The 21,236-nt window shown below is 33.2% G+C and overlaps 1 long non-coding RNA gene and 1 pseudogene across 1 annotated transcript; one reads left to right on the plus strand and one right to left on the minus strand.

The window, feature by feature from the left end:
* Positions 1-11,246: 11,246 nt before the first annotated feature.
* Positions 11,247-12,398, plus strand: LOC128282472 (uncharacterized). Its single transcript, XR_008272751.1, has 3 exons — positions 11,247-11,469; positions 11,626-11,746; positions 11,910-12,398. It is a non-coding gene; the product is annotated as an uncharacterized LOC128282472 (long non-coding RNA).
* A 2,409-nt stretch (positions 12,399-14,807) lies between these two features.
* Positions 14,808-16,349, minus strand: LOC108487368 (transcription termination factor MTERF6, chloroplastic/mitochondrial-like; annotated as a pseudogene).
* Between the last annotated feature and the right edge of the window lie 4,887 nt (positions 16,350-21,236).

The following is a 21,236-nucleotide window of genomic DNA, read 5'->3' on the forward strand; positions in this document are numbered from 1 at the left end:
ATCCAAAAGAATTAGGAGATATATCTTATATGTACAGATTCCATTTTGAGTCTAGTTTCATTAGAAACAAACGACACCAGAATTAAAGCCCTGTACAGAGAGATATTCAAGTTATACCGCGCGAAGGTCGGAGCAGTCGATCCCTGTAACAGGGTAACTTTAACTAATAAACTGTACCAATTGGCCCGACCAAAAATCCTAGAAATAAATCCATGGATGGATATATGAGTCTAAATTCAGGGAAAATTTACGAAACCAGTTTCCGAGTTTTGAAACTCGAGATATGATTTTTAAGGCGACAGTGACGCAGTTTTCCAGCCTGACTGGAAATGTCAAATTGGTGGGCAAAAACATGTGAACTTGGTTTGTTAACCCTCGGGTCCGACACCGGCGATGGTCTCGGGTTTTGGGGTGTTACAGCTTGGAAGCTTGAAACAAACCCTAGCTATGGAGAACCCTTGAAATTTCGGCCTAATGAAGAAGATGGACAAAAATTGGCTTTTAATTTTGTTTTTAATTCATTTTAATAACTAAATGACCAAAATACCCTTACTACTAAACTTTCCAAAAATTCCTTCCATGTCCTAATTTTGTCCATGAACTTAAAATTGGTCAAATTGCTATTTAAGACCTCCTCATTAATATTCCAAAACAATTTCATACTAAAAACTTCTAGAATGCAAGTTTTGCAACTTATTCGATTTAGTCCCTACTTTCAATTTAAGCACTTTAGGCATAGAATTTCATCACGAAATTTTCACACAATCATGCAATCATATCATAATCATCAAAATAATTATAAAATAATTATTTCTATCTCAGATTTGTGGTCACGAAACTACTATTCGATTAGGCCCTAATTCGGGATATTACAACTCTCCCCCCCTTTAAGGATTTTCGTCCTCGAAAATCTTACCTGTAAACAGATGTGGGTATTGATTTCTCATAGTTTCTTCGGATTCCCATGTAGCTTCTTCTACTCCATGCCTTTGCCACAACACCTTCACAAGTGCAACATTTTTATTCCTTAGTTGTTTGACCTCTCGAGCTAAAATCTTAATCGGTTCTTCTTCGTAGGTCATATCTGGTTGTAGTTCAATTTCTGTCGGTGAAACTACATGTGAAGGATCCGAACGATACCGACGTAACATAGATACGTGGAACACATCATGAATCTTCTCTAATTCGTGGTAATGCTAGCCGATATGCTACCGTCCAACTTTTTCAATTACTTCATACGCCCAATAAAACGCGGACTTAATTTGCCCTTCCGTCCAAATCTAAGGACTTTCTTCCACGGAGACACCTTTAAAATACTTTATCACCAACTTGAAATTCAATGTCCTTTCGTTTTAAATCGCATAAGATTTCATCTATCTGACGCAGCTTTCAAACAATCTCGAATTACTTTCACTTTTTCTTCAGTTTCTTTTATTAGATCAACTCCATAAATCTAATTTTCCTTGAGTTCAGTCCAATACAATGGCGTTCGACACTTACGACCATATAATGCTTCATAAGGTGCCCTTTTCAAGCTCGTCTGATAACTATTGTTGTAAGCAAATTCTACCAGTAGCAAATATCTTTCCCAACTTCCTTGAAATTCCAATACACAACATCTAAGCATATCTTCAAGAATCTGAATTACTCTCTCTGATTGTCCATCAGTTTGTGGATGAAAAGCAAGATCGAATTTAACTTTGTACCTAACGCGTCTTGCAACTTTTGCCAAAACCGTGAGGTAAACCTTGGATCTCTATCTGAAATAATTGACAATGGTATTCCGTGTAATCTAACAATTTCTCTAATATACAGTTCAGCCAACTTGTTAAGAGAATAATCCGTACGTACCGGGATAAAATGAGCCGACTTAGTTAATTTGTCAACTATTACCCAGATGGCATCTTTCTTTCCTGGAGTCAATGGCAATCTTGAAACAAAATCCATAGTAATCCGATCCCATTTCCATTCAGAACCATAATAGGTCAAGTAATCCTCAAGGTACTTGGTGTTCAACTTTCACCTGTTGACAAATTAAGCATTTGGACACAAACTCTGATATATCTCTTTTCATTCCATTCCACCAATACATTTTCTTCAAGTCATTATACATTTTCGTACTACCCGGATGAATCGAGAAATAACTACTATGTGCTTCTGTAGGATCTTTTGAATCAATTCCTCATTCTTCTACACAAATCCGATCTTTAAACATTAAGCACCCATCGAACCAATTCAAATCGATCCCGATCGACTTCACAATCGCTTTCTCTTGGCTTGCAAATCTTGATCATCTTTCCGAGCTTGAAATCTCTTGCAAAAACATTGGTTTTGCTCTTAACTCGCTAGAATCGAACCATCATCTGACACTTTCAATTGAGTGTTCATAACTCTCAAAGCAAACAACAACTTTCTGCTCAAAGTATCAGCAACCACATTCGCTTTTCCCGGATGATAATCAATAACAAGCTCGTAATCTTTCAATAATTCCAACCATCTTCGCTGTCTTAAATTCAAGTCTTTTTGTGACATCAAGTACTTAAGACTTTTATGGTCGGTATATACCCAGCACTTTTCACCATACAAATAATGTCGCCAAATTTTCAAAGCAAACACCACCGCAGCCAATTCCAAATCGTGAGTAGGATAATTCCTCTCATGAGGTTTTAACTGCCTCGAAGCATATGCCACCACTTTTCCTTCTTGCATGAGCACACACCCCAAACCATTTAGAGAAGCATCACTATACACCACAAATTCTTTACCTGATTCGGGCTGTACTAACACTGGTGCCTCTGTTAATAACTTTTCAATTCTTCAAAACTCGTTGACATTCTTCCGTCCATTCAAATTTAACATCCTTTCGAGTAATCTAGTTATAGGAGCAGCAATTATAGAAAATCTATTTACAAACCACCAATAATACCCACTAGCCCCAAGAAACTTCTAACTTCGCCACGTTTTCGGTGGTTTCCAATCAACAATGGCTAAAATTTTACTAGGATCAACCCAGTATACCATCACCGAAACAATATGACCCAAAATCCAACTTCAAGCCAAAATTCACTTTTACTAAACTTAGCATACAAATGCTTATTTCTCAAAGTTTGCAAAGCTATCCTCAAATGCTCAAGATGCTCAGATCATCTTTTGAATAAATTAAAATATCATCTATAAACACCACAACAAATTTGTCCAAGTATGGCCGAAATATGCGATTCATTAAATCCATAAACACAAAGAGAGCATTTGTCAATCCGAATGGCATAACTAAAAATTCATAATGACCATACCTTGTTCTAAAAGCAGTTTTAGGCACATCCAACTCTTTTACCCGCAGTTGGTAATACCTAGATCTCAAGTTAATTTTTGAAAACCATGTCGCTCCTTTTAGCTGATCAAACAAATCATCAATTCTTGGCAACGGATACTTGTTTTTGATTGTCACCTTGTTTAACCGCCGATAATCAACACACAACCTCATAGAACCATCCTTCTTTTCACAAATAACACGGAGCACCCCAAGGTGAAAAACTCGGCCTCACAAAACCTTTATCATCAACTCTTGCAATCTGCGACTTTAATTCCTTCAACTCGCTGGTGCCATTCTATACGGAGCAATCAAAATCGAGTCGTTTCAGTATCAAATCAATACCAAATTCTACTTCCCGACCGGAGGCAAACCCGCAATTCTTCCGGAAATACGTCGCAAATTCACACACAACCCAGACCGATTCAACTTTCTTTTCAACTTCTTTTGTATTAATTACATACGCCAAATAAGCTTCATAACCCTTTCTCGATATCTTTGAGCCAACATTGAAGAAATCACACTAGGCAATGCCTCTCGATTTATCCGATTCAACCCCAGAGTTTCACCATTTCCACACTTTAATTCTATAATCTTTTCTTTGCAATTTATTTTAGCATCATGCAATGTCAACCAATCCATACCCAAAATAACATCAAACTCATCAAACGGCAACAACATCAAGTCGGCCGGAAAGTAATGATCCCGAATCATTAAAGGACATTTCTTACATACTTTATCGACAGTCACACATTTGCCTAACGGATTCGACACTCTAATCATAAATTCTGTGTTCCCAATAGGTATATTCATACTAGACACCAATTTCATGCACACATATGAATGAGTAGAACCGGGATCAATCAAAGCAATAACATTAACATTATAGAGGGAAAATGTACCGGTAATCACATCAGGTGAGGAAGCATCTTCACGCGCTTTAATAGCATAAGTTCTAGCCGGAGCCCTTCCTTCAGGTCTAACTGGTGCATCCCTGGCTTCATTCTTACTGCTTGCTTCGCTCCCAGCTTTTCTTGGATATCTTCCTCTCGAATCCGCCCCACTTGTTTTTGTATTCTGAAATTTTTCTTTTCACTCTCTCAAGCGTCTCTAATAAAATGATCCGGAGAACCACATCGAAAACATTCATTTGCTCTACACGGACCAAAATGATTTCTACCACACCGCTGGCACTCAGGTTTAACAAATCACGAGTTCCCTACATGGTCAGCCAAGTAGTCCGGGATTTAGGACCTACATTTTGCTTCTTATAATTCCTATATGATTGCCCAAATTGAAGCTTGGGAACGAGGATTCATATTCCTTGACTTTCCAGTTCTTGTGAAAATGAACCACTCATCGGTCTTTCCTTCCAATTTCTAGTCTCACCTCTACCTTTTCTTTTCTTTAAGTAATTCTTGACCTTACAAGCTCGATCAACCAATACTACCATTTCTTTTAATTCAAGAATTCCAACAAATACCTTGATGTCTTCGTTGAGCCCGTCTTCAAATCGTCGGCACATCTTGGCCTCTGAGGAACATACTCTCCGCATACTTACTTAATTGAACAAACTCTCTTTCATATTCTATAAGCGTCATATTACGGCTTCACTCAAGAAATTCTTTACGCTCGATCAATAAATCTTTCACTAATATATTTCTTCTAAAACTCTTCTTGAAAGAATTCCCAAGATATTTTCTCTTCGGTACCACCAAATCAAAGTCTTCCACCAATTATAAGCTGAATCCCTCAACAAAGATATAGCGATTTCAAACATTCTTCGTGTACAAGATAATTCATCAAATACCGGATAGAATTTTCAAGCCGTAACTCGCTTTCTCGCATCATCATCAATATTTGCTCTAAATTCTTCAGCCCCTTGTTTACTTAATTTCATCAACGGGGTTCTGTGAAATTTTATCATATCCATACCTTGAGGCATCGGGGGTACAGGTTGAGAAATTGGGGGAGGTGGGGGAGGTCGTACATTTGGGTTCGTACGAACGAACTCAGTGTACCATGCACTCATCATTTGGAGAAAGGCTTCCCGATCCCTTTCTCCTCCTCCCTAACCAACAGTAGGGGGTGGGTTTTCAGTCGGCGCTGCTCCTTTAGCCGGAGCTGGCGCATTACTCTCTACTTCATCTGCCACAGCTGGATCGGGATCCATTTACTATAAAAAAATCATTTAAAAAGGTCAGAAGTCGTCACACTATCACAATTTATACATATGGCATGTATAGCAAAATCCGTACATACAACACGTAGTCCGAGAACCGACTAAACCTGCTCTGATACCACTAAATGTAACACCCCCACGGCCGAGACCGTCGCCGGAGTCGAGTATGAGGTGTTACTAAGCTTAGTTTAACATTTTTAGAACTTTGGATTATTTGTTTCTACATTCACAGCTTTTAAGCTACTTGCGTCACAGTCACAAGAAAAATCATATCTCGAGTTACAAAACTCAAAATCAAGATCCGTAAATTTTCCCTGAATCTAGACTCATATACCTATCTACTAATTTTTTTATAAAATTTTTGGTTGGGCCAATTAGTACAGTTTATTAGTTAAAGTTACCCCTGTTTCAGGACTTGACTGGTATGACCTCTGTTTACTACGAACCATATTTCTCTCTATACAAAATTCATATGACTATGGAGTTTGTTTCTCCTAAAACTAGACTCAATAAGAATTCTTAGGATATAAAATACACCACCTAATTATGTCTTTACAATTTATGGTGAATTTCGAAAGTAGGAACATGGGATTCAGAAACTGCTATGACCCTGTTTCACTAAAATTCAAATATCTTCTAACATATAATTCCTTTACCTGTTTCATTTCTTTCATATGAAACTAGACATAATAATCTTAAATTTGATATGTAATACATCACCAAATTCAATTTCTATGATTTTTAGTAAATTTTCAAACTCGCATCAGTGTTGCTGCAGTATTCTGTTTATGGCAAATTTCATCCCTCTTATGAGTTTTTATGCACTAAGTATCTTAATAATTTTCCTTAACATCAAACATAATCTAAACTTGCCATTTTCATAATTTATCATTATCAAATATTTTCTCAACCATTCTGTCACCATATCATAAGATCATTTACACAAAATAGTATATTGCTATACATGCCATACTTAAATTTACAAGCCATTTACCAAAAATCTTCCGGATAGTGTGACTGAGCCTTCGACCTATCCCGACTCTCAGGCGGCTTGTCCAAAACTACAATGAGTAAGAAGGAGGAGTAAGCATAAATGCTTAGTAAGTTCATATGTAAATAATAAATAACATAACAAACAATCAAACTAATCAACATTAGCATATATCATCAACACACTTATCACATTTTTTAATCATTTTTCATCATCTTATTACCTTATCGTGGTTGTAATCAACACTCAACCCGAGGGTTAAATACATACCTGTCCAAAATATCCATTTCTCATCACTTACCAATACGTCTCTTTTCATCTTGAGTATTCCTCCATTTGAGTAAAACTTAACCCGTTGAACACATCGGAATATAATTCGGATACATGGATAATTTGCATATAAGTGCGACATATTCAATCAAGAAATCATGTAACCCGCCCATAAGCGAACTCAGACTCAACTCAACAAGCTCGGGCGTTCGCATCCATAAGTGAACTCGGACTCAACTCAACGAGTTCGGATGCCTAGTTACATTTCACGAACTCGGACTCAACTCAACGAGTTCGGACATTCGCATCCATAAGTGAACTCGGACTCAACTCAACGAGTTCGGATGCTCAACCATCCTAGTGACATGTCACTTGTATCCTAATCTATTTCTAAGGTTCAAACGGGATTTTCCTCGAACACTTATCCTTGCCGTCTTTCATAGAATGCCGAAATCAATACTCGGTAACAATTATATTTAACAAGTAGCTCACATAATTTACATATTATTTGAAATTAACCACAAAGCATACATTTCATAATGAAATTCAGCATAACACATAATTAATATCAATAACCTAAAAATAACAATTATGCTACATTATTTACACATGAACTTACCTTGGTACCAAAATACAAAGATTTTGCAATTTAGTCCACAATCTTTTCTTTTCCTCGATTGAGGTCGATTCCACGTCTTTCTTGATCTAAAATAACACATTTAGCTCATTTAATACTCACATTATCAAATTAATCCTTAACTCAAATTTTGGCAAAATTACAATTTTGCCCCTAAAGTTTTGCATATTTACATTTTTGCCCCTAGGCTCGGGATTAAACTTTATTCCTTATTCTTATGTTTTACAACATGCTGATCACTTTTCTCTTCTATGGCAACATCAAATTCTCACTCTAACATGTACTTGTGACTATTAGGTATTTTACCGATTAAGCCCTTTTACTCGTTTTTGCTTAAAATCGAGTAGTACAAGTTGTCTAACATAATTTAAAACCCCATATTCTATCATAAAACATCAAAATACACAAATTTCACCTATGGGTATTTTTCCAAATATAAACCCTAGGTTGAATTATTGCTAACATAAGCTTAATCGAGCTACCGGATTCCAAAAACGTAAAGAACATTAAAAGCGGGCTTGGAATCACTTACTATGGAGCTTGGAAGCTTGAAACAAACCCTAGCTATGGAGAACCTTTGAAATTTCGGCCTAATGAAGAAGATGGACAAAATTGGCTTTTAATTTTGTTTTTAATTCATTTTAATAACTAAATGACCAAAATACCCTTACTACTAAACTTTCCAAAATTCCTTCCATGTCCTAATTTTATCCATGAACTTAAAATTGGTCAAATTGCTATTTAAGACCTCTTCATTAATATTCCAAAACAATTTCATACTAAAAACTTCTAGAATGCAAGTTTTGCAACTTATTCGATTTAGTCCCTACTTTCAATTTAAGCACTTTAGGCATAGAATTTCATCACGAAATTTTCACACAATCATGCAATCATATCATAATCATCAAAATAATTATAAAATAATTATTTCTATCTCAGATTTGTGGTCACGAAACTACTATTCCGATTAGGCCCTAATTCGGGATATTACAACGATCCTCAGAATACTTCTCGAAGTGTTTCGTTGTAAACAAAACTATATTACAATTTTACATGTATAATTGCAGACATCGCTATTCTATTTTCTATATTTTTGTTGCAGTATTTTCAGCCCAGATGTTCGCAAGTTTGGCAGCGGTCATTATGCTATTTATCAAGTCCGATTGGGGAGATACCTTATCTTGGGTTTCGAAGTGGATGACTCCTAAAAGATAGAGACATAAGTGTAATTGTTTGTATTGCCAATACATCAGAGAATTCCTAAGTTGAATTTATCCTAAATTCGTTTTTTGGTTATTCGCTTGTGATTTTCATAGTGTGATGTACTCAATCCTGAGTAAGTAACTGACTATATGTATGTAACTCATATACTTTTGATATATTGAAAGTTTGAGTTCAATTGATAATCGAACCAAAAGCTGCTATGTTGGGTATATAACTTATGTATAACATAGTTTTACTTACAACAGTAGAATTCATAATTCGGTTAAGAGTAAATGATATCCTTTCATTAACATTACATGGTTGATGAAAAAGTAATGTAGCCACAAGTCATTTGTCTAAGATGAGTGATTTAATTACTGTGTAATAGTAATTAAATTTTTCATAAAATAAGATGTAATAGTTATTATGAGATAAAATGATATCATATTTCATGAATAGATTTAACCCCAAAAAATTAAAAATATTTTCTAAAGGTAACACACATATGACAAGGTTATTGGACAAGCATATGTTAAGTTGCTTTCGTAATGACATATAACAAAAGGGAGTTTTAATACATTTAATGGGTTGATTTCATGACTAGATAATGTTGTAATTAATAAATGAAGAGTATGAACTTAATTATAAATTATTTAAGCCCTAATTATATATTTTCAATCAGTCTTTCTGCTAGATCAACATAAACCTTTATGGAAATCGATATGTCGATTGAATGAAAACGACGAATAGAGAAATAGATTGCATATATCACTATCCGCAGTGAATGCATTGTCTTGATAAGAGTAAGAGATGACTTAGTGATTAATTTAATTTCTTTGAATTATTATTTAATTGATTGTAATTAAATAATTGAAGTTCAAAGGTGAAAACTAAATTGATTAATCATCACAATTTTAAGAAACGAGACAATTAAATTTATTTACTCATAGATTCTAGTAAAGTAAAGTCAATATGACGTTAATGTAATTAGAATTAGATTGAGAGCATGATTGAGAGAATTAATTAATTAATTAATATTTTGGTAATAGAAAATCTATTATTGGGTTGAATAAATTATGAGTTGATTTAAAATTCAGATAACATATATAATTATATCTAATACATGAGAGGCTCAGTAGAGCTCATCTATGTGTGATAGGCGACAACCCTAGTATCCTAGAGAGGGTGTGACGTCCACCCTATATAAGTTTTTTATTTAAATATTATTATTTTGTAACATTTTTATCAAGTAGAACTCTTATGATTTTTTCTTTTAAATAAAAATTATTGGCTAAATCAATATATCACCTTGAGCGTTGATATTGTCAAATTATAGTGAAATTTAATTTTAATTAAATTCTATTTTCATGATTACTCAAGTTAAGTTTTTAACCCATAAAATTATTTTTCTCACTAAAAATTAAAAATATTCATTGTGTGAATTGATTTATGTAATTAGAGCTTACTCTCTAAGTAAACCAATAGTTCTAGAAGAGTAAAAAATCATGTTGGTTGAAAATTGAGAAACAAATAAGGCTGATTAGTCGAGAACATAGATTTAATTTACAATATTTATTGCTATATATAACAAATGCTTAGATTTTAAAAATTTTAAATATTAATAGTGATGAACAAACTGGCGTTGGAATGAACGAAAGAAAAAAAGAAAGAAATAGATAGATAGATGGATGAAGGGTTCTTTTACATAGATGGTGCATTAATCTACAATTAATGTAAAAATAATGATAGAGATAGATTAGATATTTTAACAAAATTATTGTATGAAATAAAAAGAAAACTAAATACACTACACAAAAAGTAAACGCCAACCGAAAAGATCCCGAAGTAAAGTGAAGACACTGAGATAAGATGAATGAAAACCGCGTTAAAGCAAAGAAAATAGCACACTGGAAGTGAGAAATAAAAGAAGTAAATGCCTCAAATTTTTGTTATTGGGCTCAAATGGATAAATTAGCTGGCTTATGGAAAGTGAATATGGTTTTATTGATATGGGCTAATACTAAAAGTAGAAAAAAAAAAACAAAAAGCCTAGAATTTTTAGAGTAATAAATAAAATTGGTTGGGCCATCATTGAACTGATTAAATTGAAAATTAATAATCTAATCGATTTTACACCCAGCTTGATTTTAAAAACATTGCATTGTTTATATAGGTGTATGTCATTTAAAAATATTTAATTTTAATGGGAGTTTAAATTTTAAATGTTTGTTTATAATAGACACACTTTCAGTTATTTCAATTAATGGATATTTTAAGTTTATTTTGTATAAAAATAAAATTTATTTTGGTTTATTCACATCCTAATTCTTGTAAACTCACTAAGTTTTAAAGAAGATCAATTGGAAATATTCATGCTTGAATCGCATTACATGTAATTTTCATGCTACAAATCCATACTTTATTCCTGTCATGTACTTATGTTAATATACACAATTGGAGATGAATTTAACAAAAGTGCTTTTTTTTTTGTTTTGAAAATATGAATTTAACAAAAGTTAATTTGATTTTATGTTAACATAATTGATAAATAAAATAATTCGGAATACTTTTAGTTATGATAATAAATTTTTCAACTCATAAGTTTATATTATAACATGTAATTATACGATGATACCTGTATATGTGTGAGGTCCAAACGAGAGGTTTTTGAATAATATGGATGTCATATAATAAACGAGAGATTTCGAAAACCCCACTCCTCCACAAAGATTAAAGTCTGTAAGCATGCTCTCGTTTCAGCCATGACTGCCACCTTTAAGCATTCAGAAAACAGGCCTCAGCACCGTCTCTCGGTACAGATTTCGGCGATCTTCCTCAACTTGTGGTTCTGCAAAGTCTGGCACACCTCCAATAAGGTAAGTATCCCTTCCCCTTTTCAGACCTTCTGTTGCCAAATAATGTGTCGTTTCATTCCCCTTTCTTGAAACATGCTTAAACATGCGTTGCATGAAAATCTAAGGGATTTTGACTCTTCAATGTATGCACTAATAACTGATCCATCTCTTATTTAGTATCCAGAAGTCTTTTAACCACTGAGCGCCTCCCCTTCAATTATAACCTCTTGGAGCTTCAGATCTAGCCCCATCCAAACTGCTTGAAGGCATGTAAGGGCTTCTGCCGCAAACTCAGTAGGTATGTACTTTATTCTGTATTATTGAGGATACCAGGGTATCTCCTACTTGATTCATGATAATAATCCCTGTGCATGAACACATAAAGTGCTTTTGAAATGATGCATCATAGTTAATATTAAAGGATCCGTCTCCCGGAGGACTCCATCTCACCTCTACTCCAGTTATGTTTGCAGACAACCTGTCTTTAGAGCGTCGAGCTCACCAATGTATGCACCTACTTCATCAACTACCTCTTGTGATGTTTGTGCGATTCCGTCATGGATCGATCTATTCCCTGATGCCCACAAAAACCACATAGCACACTATTACCCTACAGATTTGATTAGAGGATTTTGAAAACAAATTTGTTATCCAGTCTTGGAAATTATAATCTGATACTTCTTGCGGCTACTAGACATTTAACTTCCGCCATATTTCTTCTGCTATAAGGCATTCTCAGAACAACTGCTCTATCGTTTCTGAATCGCTCGAATATCTCGGACAGATCGGGGACCCCATCAAGAGTCCGTTATACAAATTATAGAAATTAAGGATAAATTTACGAAATATTCGCCAATTTGTAATTTTAATCTTTTCTGGCGGATTTAGCCTCCATAATTTCTTGTAAAAAAGACTGTAAGAGCTTTGATATTCAGTAGACTTTCTAGGGATTCCTGCTGTAATAACATCCTATACCCACTTTTAACCGAGTACTCACCGGTCGCCTCTCCCTGCCAAGCTATCATATCTTCCAGCAAGTTTGAAGCTAAGGGAATACACTGAATTTGTTGAGCTTCTTCCACATTAAAAATTCTGGTAATCAGTTGAGAATTCCACCTTCTAGCTTGATGATCAATTAACTCTATTGATTGATTATATCCTACCGTTCCTTAATCCAGGCACCCACCCATCAGCCCAAATATCAATTCTAACACCGTTCCCTACCCGCCAATAAAGACCCGCCTGAAATAAACCTTTCGTTGCCCATATGTTTTTTCAGGTATAAGATGGGTAAGCACCTAAACTTGAACTTAAGAAATCACAATCCGGAAAATATTTAGCTTTCAACTAACAAGCCAATAATGAATCTGGATTATGCAGCAATCGCCGCCCCTGTTTTGCAGTAAGTGCAATATTAAACTTTGCTAGGCTCCTAAAACCTAAGCCCCCATTCTCCTTAAGCTCACACATCTTTGACCACTCACACCAATGAATTCCTCTCCTTCCCCCATATTTCTGCCACCAGAATCGGCTTATTATACTTTCCAAATCCAAACATCATGATTTCGGCCATTAATAACAGAACATTGCAGAAGTGGGAATAGCTTGTAACACGCTTTTAATAAAAAGCTCCTTACCACCTTGAGACAATGGTTTTACGCACCAATTATTAATACGACAAGCCATACGATCCTTCAATAATTAGAACGATTTCTTTTTATTGTACCCTACCATATTTGGTAAGCCTAAGTATTTTTCCGAATCTTGAGACATCCGAACACCTAAGCACTCCGAAATCTGCTCCCTGGTCCTTGTATGGACATTGGAGCTATAAAACATAACAGACTCAAAATTAACACACTGTCCCAACGAATCTTCGTACTCTTGGAAAATATGTTTCATAACCATAGCACTCTCCCTCATAGCTTCTCCAAAGAGGATACAGTCATCTATAAAGAGCAAATGCGATACTACGGAGTTTAAGCACTTTTAACTTTTGACTTTCGCGTTTAGAATCTTAAATTATCAAAATATTTATATATATTAACTACTTAAAATATATTTTAAAATTTAAATTAATATATTAACTATTTAAAATTTAGATTTACTTATATTTTATCTTTATATTAAATTATTTAAATATCAACTTTTGAAGATCAAAATATAATTTATTATTATATTTTAATTTTTTTAAATATTTCATGTATCATTAAATTTACAAATAATTTATTAATTACTAAAAATATTTAAAATGTATATTTTATGTTTAATTATATTAAATTATTTAAATATTATCTAAATTATTTTTTTTAATTTTCAACATCTTGTCTAAAATAGAATTTTTGCCTGAAATTAAGAAATTACTCTTTTTCACAATACTTTCCAAAAGCAATTTAGTTTTTAAAATTAAATTTTTCAAAAGCAACCACAACAACAACAATGTTAGTCCCTAAAATTACACAACTTTTTTAACATCCATCTTAAAAACAGAAATACCTTCTTCAAAATTGGAAAGATAAAAACCACAATATTCAAGATGTTGATGTACATCTAATTTATATAAATCTTGATGAATTAAATTTTACATTTGACATATTACGGTTTTAGCAGAAACCACATAGATTGGTTTTCATTCCCGATTATCCGATAATTTTTAAGCTAATCTCTTTCAATATTTCCAGGCATCAATCTCTGTTTCAGGTTCACTTTTACAAGCTTGAATAACTGACAAGACAAAAAGAGTGTTACAACATTGTGTTCATGAATTCAAACTTAGCAATGGGCTTATTAACTAGGCACAAACCAAATACAACTTATAGTCCTATGAAAGGTTTAACAAAAACAACCTTTTGAAGAATTCAATCCCATTTCCTGAATGTTTCGGGCAGCTAATGAAGATTAAGGGGATTCGAACACCAGCCCTGTTAGATGTCACATTTTAATGGTAACTACATGAATCAATTGAGTTAAGCTTCTTATTGTCCTATGCTGTCCTAAGTTTTAACAATATATTTCTTGATTTTGTTTCCAAGAAACCTCCTAAAAGCTAGGCACCTTTACTCAACTACTCCCATGACCACTTAACACTCTCTCTGGTGCAGATTTACCGATTGCCATCGAACCAGACAACAACAATAGAAACCACGTAAACCTTGAAAGATCTAATCACCCTATGCTACAATCAAAACTACAGTCACAAAGGTGTACCAAAACAACAGGTGTTTTGACCTACATAACTTGAAGCAAACAACAAACAAGAAGTAGAAGATGCATGAAACTGAACATCATTTCGAGCTAAAATCCTTATCACACAAACATAATAAACTAAGAGACTGGTAAGCTCCGCAAATGAAGACTCATTTCGTAGTTGCACTTTGAGCAATATAAATATTAAACCATGAAAAACAGTCAATGCGTAGAGTTAAGTTCAAACTCGGAAAAGTTTGAGATGAAAGAATTCAATTCGATTAAGAAAGGTCAGCTCGAATTAACATGTAATGTATCTATAAATAGCCTGATCTATATGTACCTCCGACCGCAAGATTCGTTTTTTCTTTGTACAATGATAACAGCTCCGCAGCTTTGTCTTCATATCGGTTAACAAACCTCTCCACAAAAACCATTTCAGAAGTGTTGAACAATGCAGACAATCCAAAGCTCTTAATCAAACCTTGGGATAACAAATCTTGAGCAAACAAACCCCTTGGAACAATCCGTTTCTCCAAGCTCCGAGCCAAAAGAAACGGTTGATCGGCAAGGAGCGAAGACTCGAACCCCATTTCGTTCACAAGAAAATCCATAATCCCCGCAATCTTCTCCTCCGACACAATACCCGGATACCGTCTAAAAGCTTCCCAAATCTCCTTTTCAGACCAACCCCACTTCTTATAAACTTCAAACTTCCTCTCTATTGCAGGTTTGCTAATTTTCCTAAACACAACCACAGCAAAAAGAAACTTAGGCAACAAAGGATCGAACCCCATTTCCTTCACTTCCTTCACAATCTCCTTGAACGTATCAGGGTTTACTACAAATGACCTAGGGTGACAAATAAACATTGATATGATGTTTGACTCAGGCACTCCATTATCTCTCAAAAAACTTATATTAGGTAACATATAAACATCAAGTGGGCATGAGGTAAGAAATGGGTAACGTTCTATAGCTTGAACAGCATTGTAGATTGTAGCAGATTACTAAGTTGATTGAAACAAGGGATAATTTTTTTCTCTAAGCTACGAGTTAAAACTTTAGGGTTATAAAATAGGATTTTGATAAGTTCAGGGCTTGAAACACCTCTGGATTGGAAGAATTGGAGTTTGGGCAAAAGGGTTTTCTCGGCATTGGAGTAGAGCAAACCAGGCCGAACTTTGATGATTTTTTCGATTTGGGTTTTCGAGAAACCATGTTTCTGCAAGAACTCAAGAACCGAATCGGGCTTTTCTGGGGTTTTGAAAAGGAGATACTTATCAGCCGCCATTGCTGATTCGGGTGAGAACCCGAGTTTGTCTTTGAGGTAAGCGACTACAAAAGATTGGGATGGGTCTGAAAAGGATTTTGAGATGAATCTAACAGTGAGGGATATCAATGGCCTCGACCAGGAATTGTTCATAACATCGTGTGAAAGTCTACTGAAAACACTAGGATTGAACATTTTAGGAGTGGAAATGGATTGAACAACTCACCCTGGAAACTGAAAAGCTTTCAAATTTGAAGATTGAACCCTGAAGAAGCTCAAGGCAAACGGGAGACGAGTTTGGACTTGATAGCTAAAACTAGACGCTTTTCCTTCAGGTTCATTGAAACCCAGAGCTTGGAACTCTTCAATTTCCCTGTTATTTCCATCGCAGAGTTACATTTATGTAGCTAAATCACTAATTATCATTTATTATTTTATTAATGGATAATTATAAGATCCTCAATTTAAATAATAAAATAAAATATACTATTAATCATTTAATTATTAGTAAATTTTAACTACAATATTTTTAATTTCGTTACTAATATTATCATTTGATTTTACAATGGTAACCGTCTCTTTAATAGTTAATAGAAACGACGAAATTATTGGTTCACAAACATATTTAGTCCTCGTGATTTATAAATTTTAAAATTAGTTTTAATTCTTAATAATTTACTGAATTTAATTTTTGAAATTAAAACTCAGATTGAAAAATCTAAAATTTTCAAAATCCCACCAATAAGTTTCCCGCATTTCTTTCCATTCCAAATAAAATTTTAACCAAAAGGATTAAAACTCCACTTCTTCGTTTCTTTCACTTCTTTCACTTTTAAGTACTTACAAAAACCCAATTTCTCAAGAACATTGTGAATCCTCGGTCGCGTTGTGTTTTTGGTGGTTTAAAGATTGGGATATCAATTATGTATTCTACTGAGAGACGGAACAATGTGATCTGAGAGATTGAATCTTCTTCACAATGTCAAGTTGAATCTCCCATGTTTGAAGTGTTTTTTTTTTTTTTTTGGTAGTTGAAGAATAAATTAAATCTTCACTGAAATAATTGGTGGGTTTTCATGGAGGAGTTTTCTGAGCTTTTTTCTCTTTTTTGCTGTTGAAAAGTAAATTGAAGCTTTGTACGATGGGTGGGTTTTTTAGGAAGGTTTTTATAAGTTCTTGAGAATAATCTAAAATTTTAACTTGAAGTACTAAATTTTAATATGATTCCAGCGAGATTAATTGACGGGTTTCAATTTTTTATTCTAAGTTTTTAGTTTGCACTAAATATGATTCCATCCAGAATCATTTCAAATCCAAATTTCCATCTGTTTCTTTTTTTCTTTTTCTTACTTACTCTTCGATTTCGTTCTTTCAAATCCACAGCAGTTATGTTACTCAATGAGGTGAACAAAGGGGGAAAATGATGGTTGGGTGGTGGAGAATGAGGTAAGGATGGGAAGAGTTTTCTGTTTCTTGGGGAAGTTTCTATTTGGAGTTCTTCGAGTAGGGTGTCTACGTTTTATGAGTTGTTTAACTGAAGTAAAAAGTGAAAATTAATACTTTTGATAGTAACAGTGATATAACATTTTAGGATGAGACATATCAAGGTAATTAATGACCAATTATTATGTGTTTTCTTTTGGTTTTCAATTAATTAAGTTCGTTCTTAATATTTTGGGGGGTTTTAGGTAAAATAATAAAATAATATTTTAAGTTCTTTAAAAATTGGAGAAAAATTTCTTTAGGTCTCTTAAAAGTTAAATAAAAAAAATTTTGAGCCCTTCAAAGCTAAAAAATAATAATTTTTTGAACCTTTTAAAACTTAGAAAATAATATTTTAGACTCCTCTCAACTTTGAGTCTTGGGCGACCGCACCTCTAGACAATCCCAGAGATAGGCCTGCATATAGTCTTAGCAATGGTGCATGGTTTTAATAGTTTGTTAGGCTAAATTTTGTTAGCTAACTATATAGGTTTGCGGTGTCGTTGGTTTCATTAGAAGACACATATTAAGCTCTTTATGGATACTCTGTGAGATTTACAAATTAGAATATAAGGTCTATGAGATTTGCTACATTAGGTATAACAATTACCCCAAGCGAATAAAGGTTATAAAGTAACATTAGCAAATTTATTGGGAAGTTCATAGTACGGGTGTAAATAATGAGGGTCTAGGTGGTTAATTTGAGGTTTGTGGTGAAGTATGACATTTTGTATTAGTGTTTTTATTTTGCATATAAGTATTTTAAAATTTGAATTTTAAATTTTAAATAATTGGAATTTTTAAATTAATTAAATTATAGTAAAATAAATTATTCTTTTATGCACATTCATTTAAATTTAATGATAAAATTTACGAAATATTTGATATCTTGCGGTGCATTTATTGGGTTCCTAATGTAATTGTCATTAATTTTTATATTCTAATACATGTGTTATGTTTCAATTGGGGTGGCTTTCTAGGTATAGAAAATAATGCGTGTGGGCACGTGATAACTTACTTGATAAGGTTTCAAAGTAATTGAAGAGTTTCGTTTTAACTTATAAATATGGATAAAAATGTGGAATTTTAGCATCATCTTTTTCCTACTTTTCTAATTTCTGCAATTTGCATCTGCTATCGCTTATCTTTTATCGTCTATTTGCCCAAGTATTTTCCTAGTGCAATTATTACTGGTAGGTCTCATTTGTCTTTACTTTTTCTATACCATTATTAGCTTTATTTTATCTTTATTGAAACATGACTCTTGAGAACTACTAGAATGTAGAGTTTATGTGTTCTACATCACTAGAGGAGATGTGGAAACTACTAGAATGTAGAGGAATCACTTGCTTCAACAATTTCAAGTATAAATTTAAGACTATGACAAGGAGACACTATTTGAGTGAAATGGAAAACCACAAAAGAAAGAATACTTAGTTTTTACTACCCTTGTATGTATTTTAAGTAGGGTTTCATTTGCCTCTACATCCTTTTTTTTTTTTCAAAATTTTGAATTCCTATAGAGTGGCTCATAGACAATTGATGGATTCTTCCTCGTGGATTTTAATGGCTTAGTTTTTGGATTGCCACTTACATGGAGACGAAGCTATTCTGAATGTATTTAGGAGGATATACATAGTAAATCCTACCAGTAAAACTAATCATAAGGGGTTTATGATGTTTACTACTCGAAAGGGACAGAAGGCCATCGTTAATAATACCACTAGTAACCCGCGTTTGATGCGAGATAAATACATCAAGATCAAACAAAGTTCTGGTGGTGAGTTCCCTTCCCTTTCGCTTGGATGAAACCTTCCAATGAGAGAAGCACTTGGGATCCCTTTTCATTGAACCAAGTAGAGGAGGCTCAATTGAAAAGGTTGTAAATAAGTTCACCTATAAGATATGAACAAGTGCACAACCTAAGGAATGTGTGGTAATTTTTCTGATGGAAAAAAGTTCCAACAATTTCGATGATATGAACTTCAATACTCTTAATGAAAATCAATTTGTTGGAATGAAGTCGTGTATTGAAGCTTGGCCCCATTGGAATAATAAGATAATGGCAGAGATTCTTTTGGGATTATGTGAAGAACCTAAGGATTGGCTTTCTTCCCATGTTCATTGTCTCGAGTGAAAATGAGATTATAAAAGTAGCAAAAGAGAAAGCAATAGTGCTTGTAGCAATCCGTTTTTCAGTGGTGTCAAAAATAGTGGTTTCGGGGTCACAAATTCAACGAGTAAATTTGTAAATATTATTATTTAATATTTATGAGTCAAATATAGTATTTTAATAAATTTTGATTTGATAATTTATGTTATTTGAATGAATAGCTAAGTTCAAGTGGTTAGTCCCTTAATCAAAAGTATCGGAATCTTATTTCTATGTGTGAACTTCAATACTCTTAATGAGAATCAATTTGTTGGAGTGAAGTCGTGTATTGAAGCTTGGCCCCATGGGAATAACAACATAATAGCGAAGATTCTTTTGGGATTATGTGAAGAGCCTAAGGATTGGCTTTCTTCCCATGTTCATTGTCTGGAGTGAAAATGAGATTATAAAAGTAGCAAAGGAGAAACAACAGTGCTTGTAACAACCCTTTTTTCAGTGGTGTCAAAAATAGTGGTTTCAAAGCCACAAATTCGACGAGTGAATTCGTAAATATTATTATTTAATATTTTTATTAAATATTTGTGAAGTGGTTATATAGTTGTATTAAAATTTTGGTTAAGAAATATTAACGTTTAAATAGTTAATTAGGTAAAAAGACTAATTTAAAAATGTGTAAAAGTTCATTTCTATTAGTAAAAGGATCAAATGATATGAAATCTCAAATTAATGGACTTAACGAGTAATAATACCATATCTTAAGTTGGTGAATGTCTATGGATTGGTTTTTGTGTAATTTTGTTGTTTTTAAAACGTTAAAATTGTAAATAGGTAAATAGAAAAATTAAAATAAAAGATGATAAAATAATATCATAATCTTTTTCCTTTTATTTTTGTTGCAAAACCGAATAGCGATGGGTAAGGGAGAAGCAAGTTTCGTCCAAGCTTAAATTCATTGCATGTATGGTATATTTCTCAGTTTTTAGTAATTTTTATATTTTTGAACTCGTATTAGCTTAATTTAGCTAGTTCAGGGATCAATTTGTAAAGTTGTTAAAATTTTAGGGACTTGCCATGAATGATTTTAACGTGTTTTTGAATTTAGTTGGTGAACTATTAAAGTTAGTAACTAGATATATAATGACCCTATAGTCAGGGGTGTTGGAAAGTACATTCTCGGGACTCTATTCCCGTAAATTGAACTCGTAAATATTTATATCGTAAATATTTTTAATAAATATTCTGAAAAAATATTTACGAAGTTAGTTGTGTAGTTAATTAGATCTCGATTAAATGAATTTGCATGAATTAAAAGTTAATAAGTATAAGGACTAAATCGCGTATAAGGTAAAAGTTGAATTATGATTTAAAAATAATTAAAGGGATTAAAGAATCAATTATACATTTGTTTCTTTAAGTGAACGACATTAATGATGATTATATATATTTATATGTTAACTTATTATTATATGTACATGTTATATGTTTTAATTAAATGAAATAAAATTTATATGTATTAGTTATAAAATAATAATTATAATTATACTAATAGAATAGTAAGTGGAAGCATGCAAAATTAAGAGAAAAAGAAGAAAGAAAAAAATAAAGAAAGAAATGAAGGCGAACGCACGAACATAAAGGTTCAAAACTTTTCAAGTTTAATTGGTTAGTCAATTTAGTCTCCATTCTTGTCATTTTTATATTTTTAGAATCCGGTGTTTAGTATTAATCAACCCA

This window comes from Gossypium arboreum, chromosome 10 (genome assembly GCF_025698485.1).
Source record: "Gossypium arboreum isolate Shixiya-1 chromosome 10, ASM2569848v2, whole genome shotgun sequence".
NCBI lineage: Eukaryota > Viridiplantae > Streptophyta > Magnoliopsida > Malvales > Malvaceae > Gossypium > Gossypium arboreum.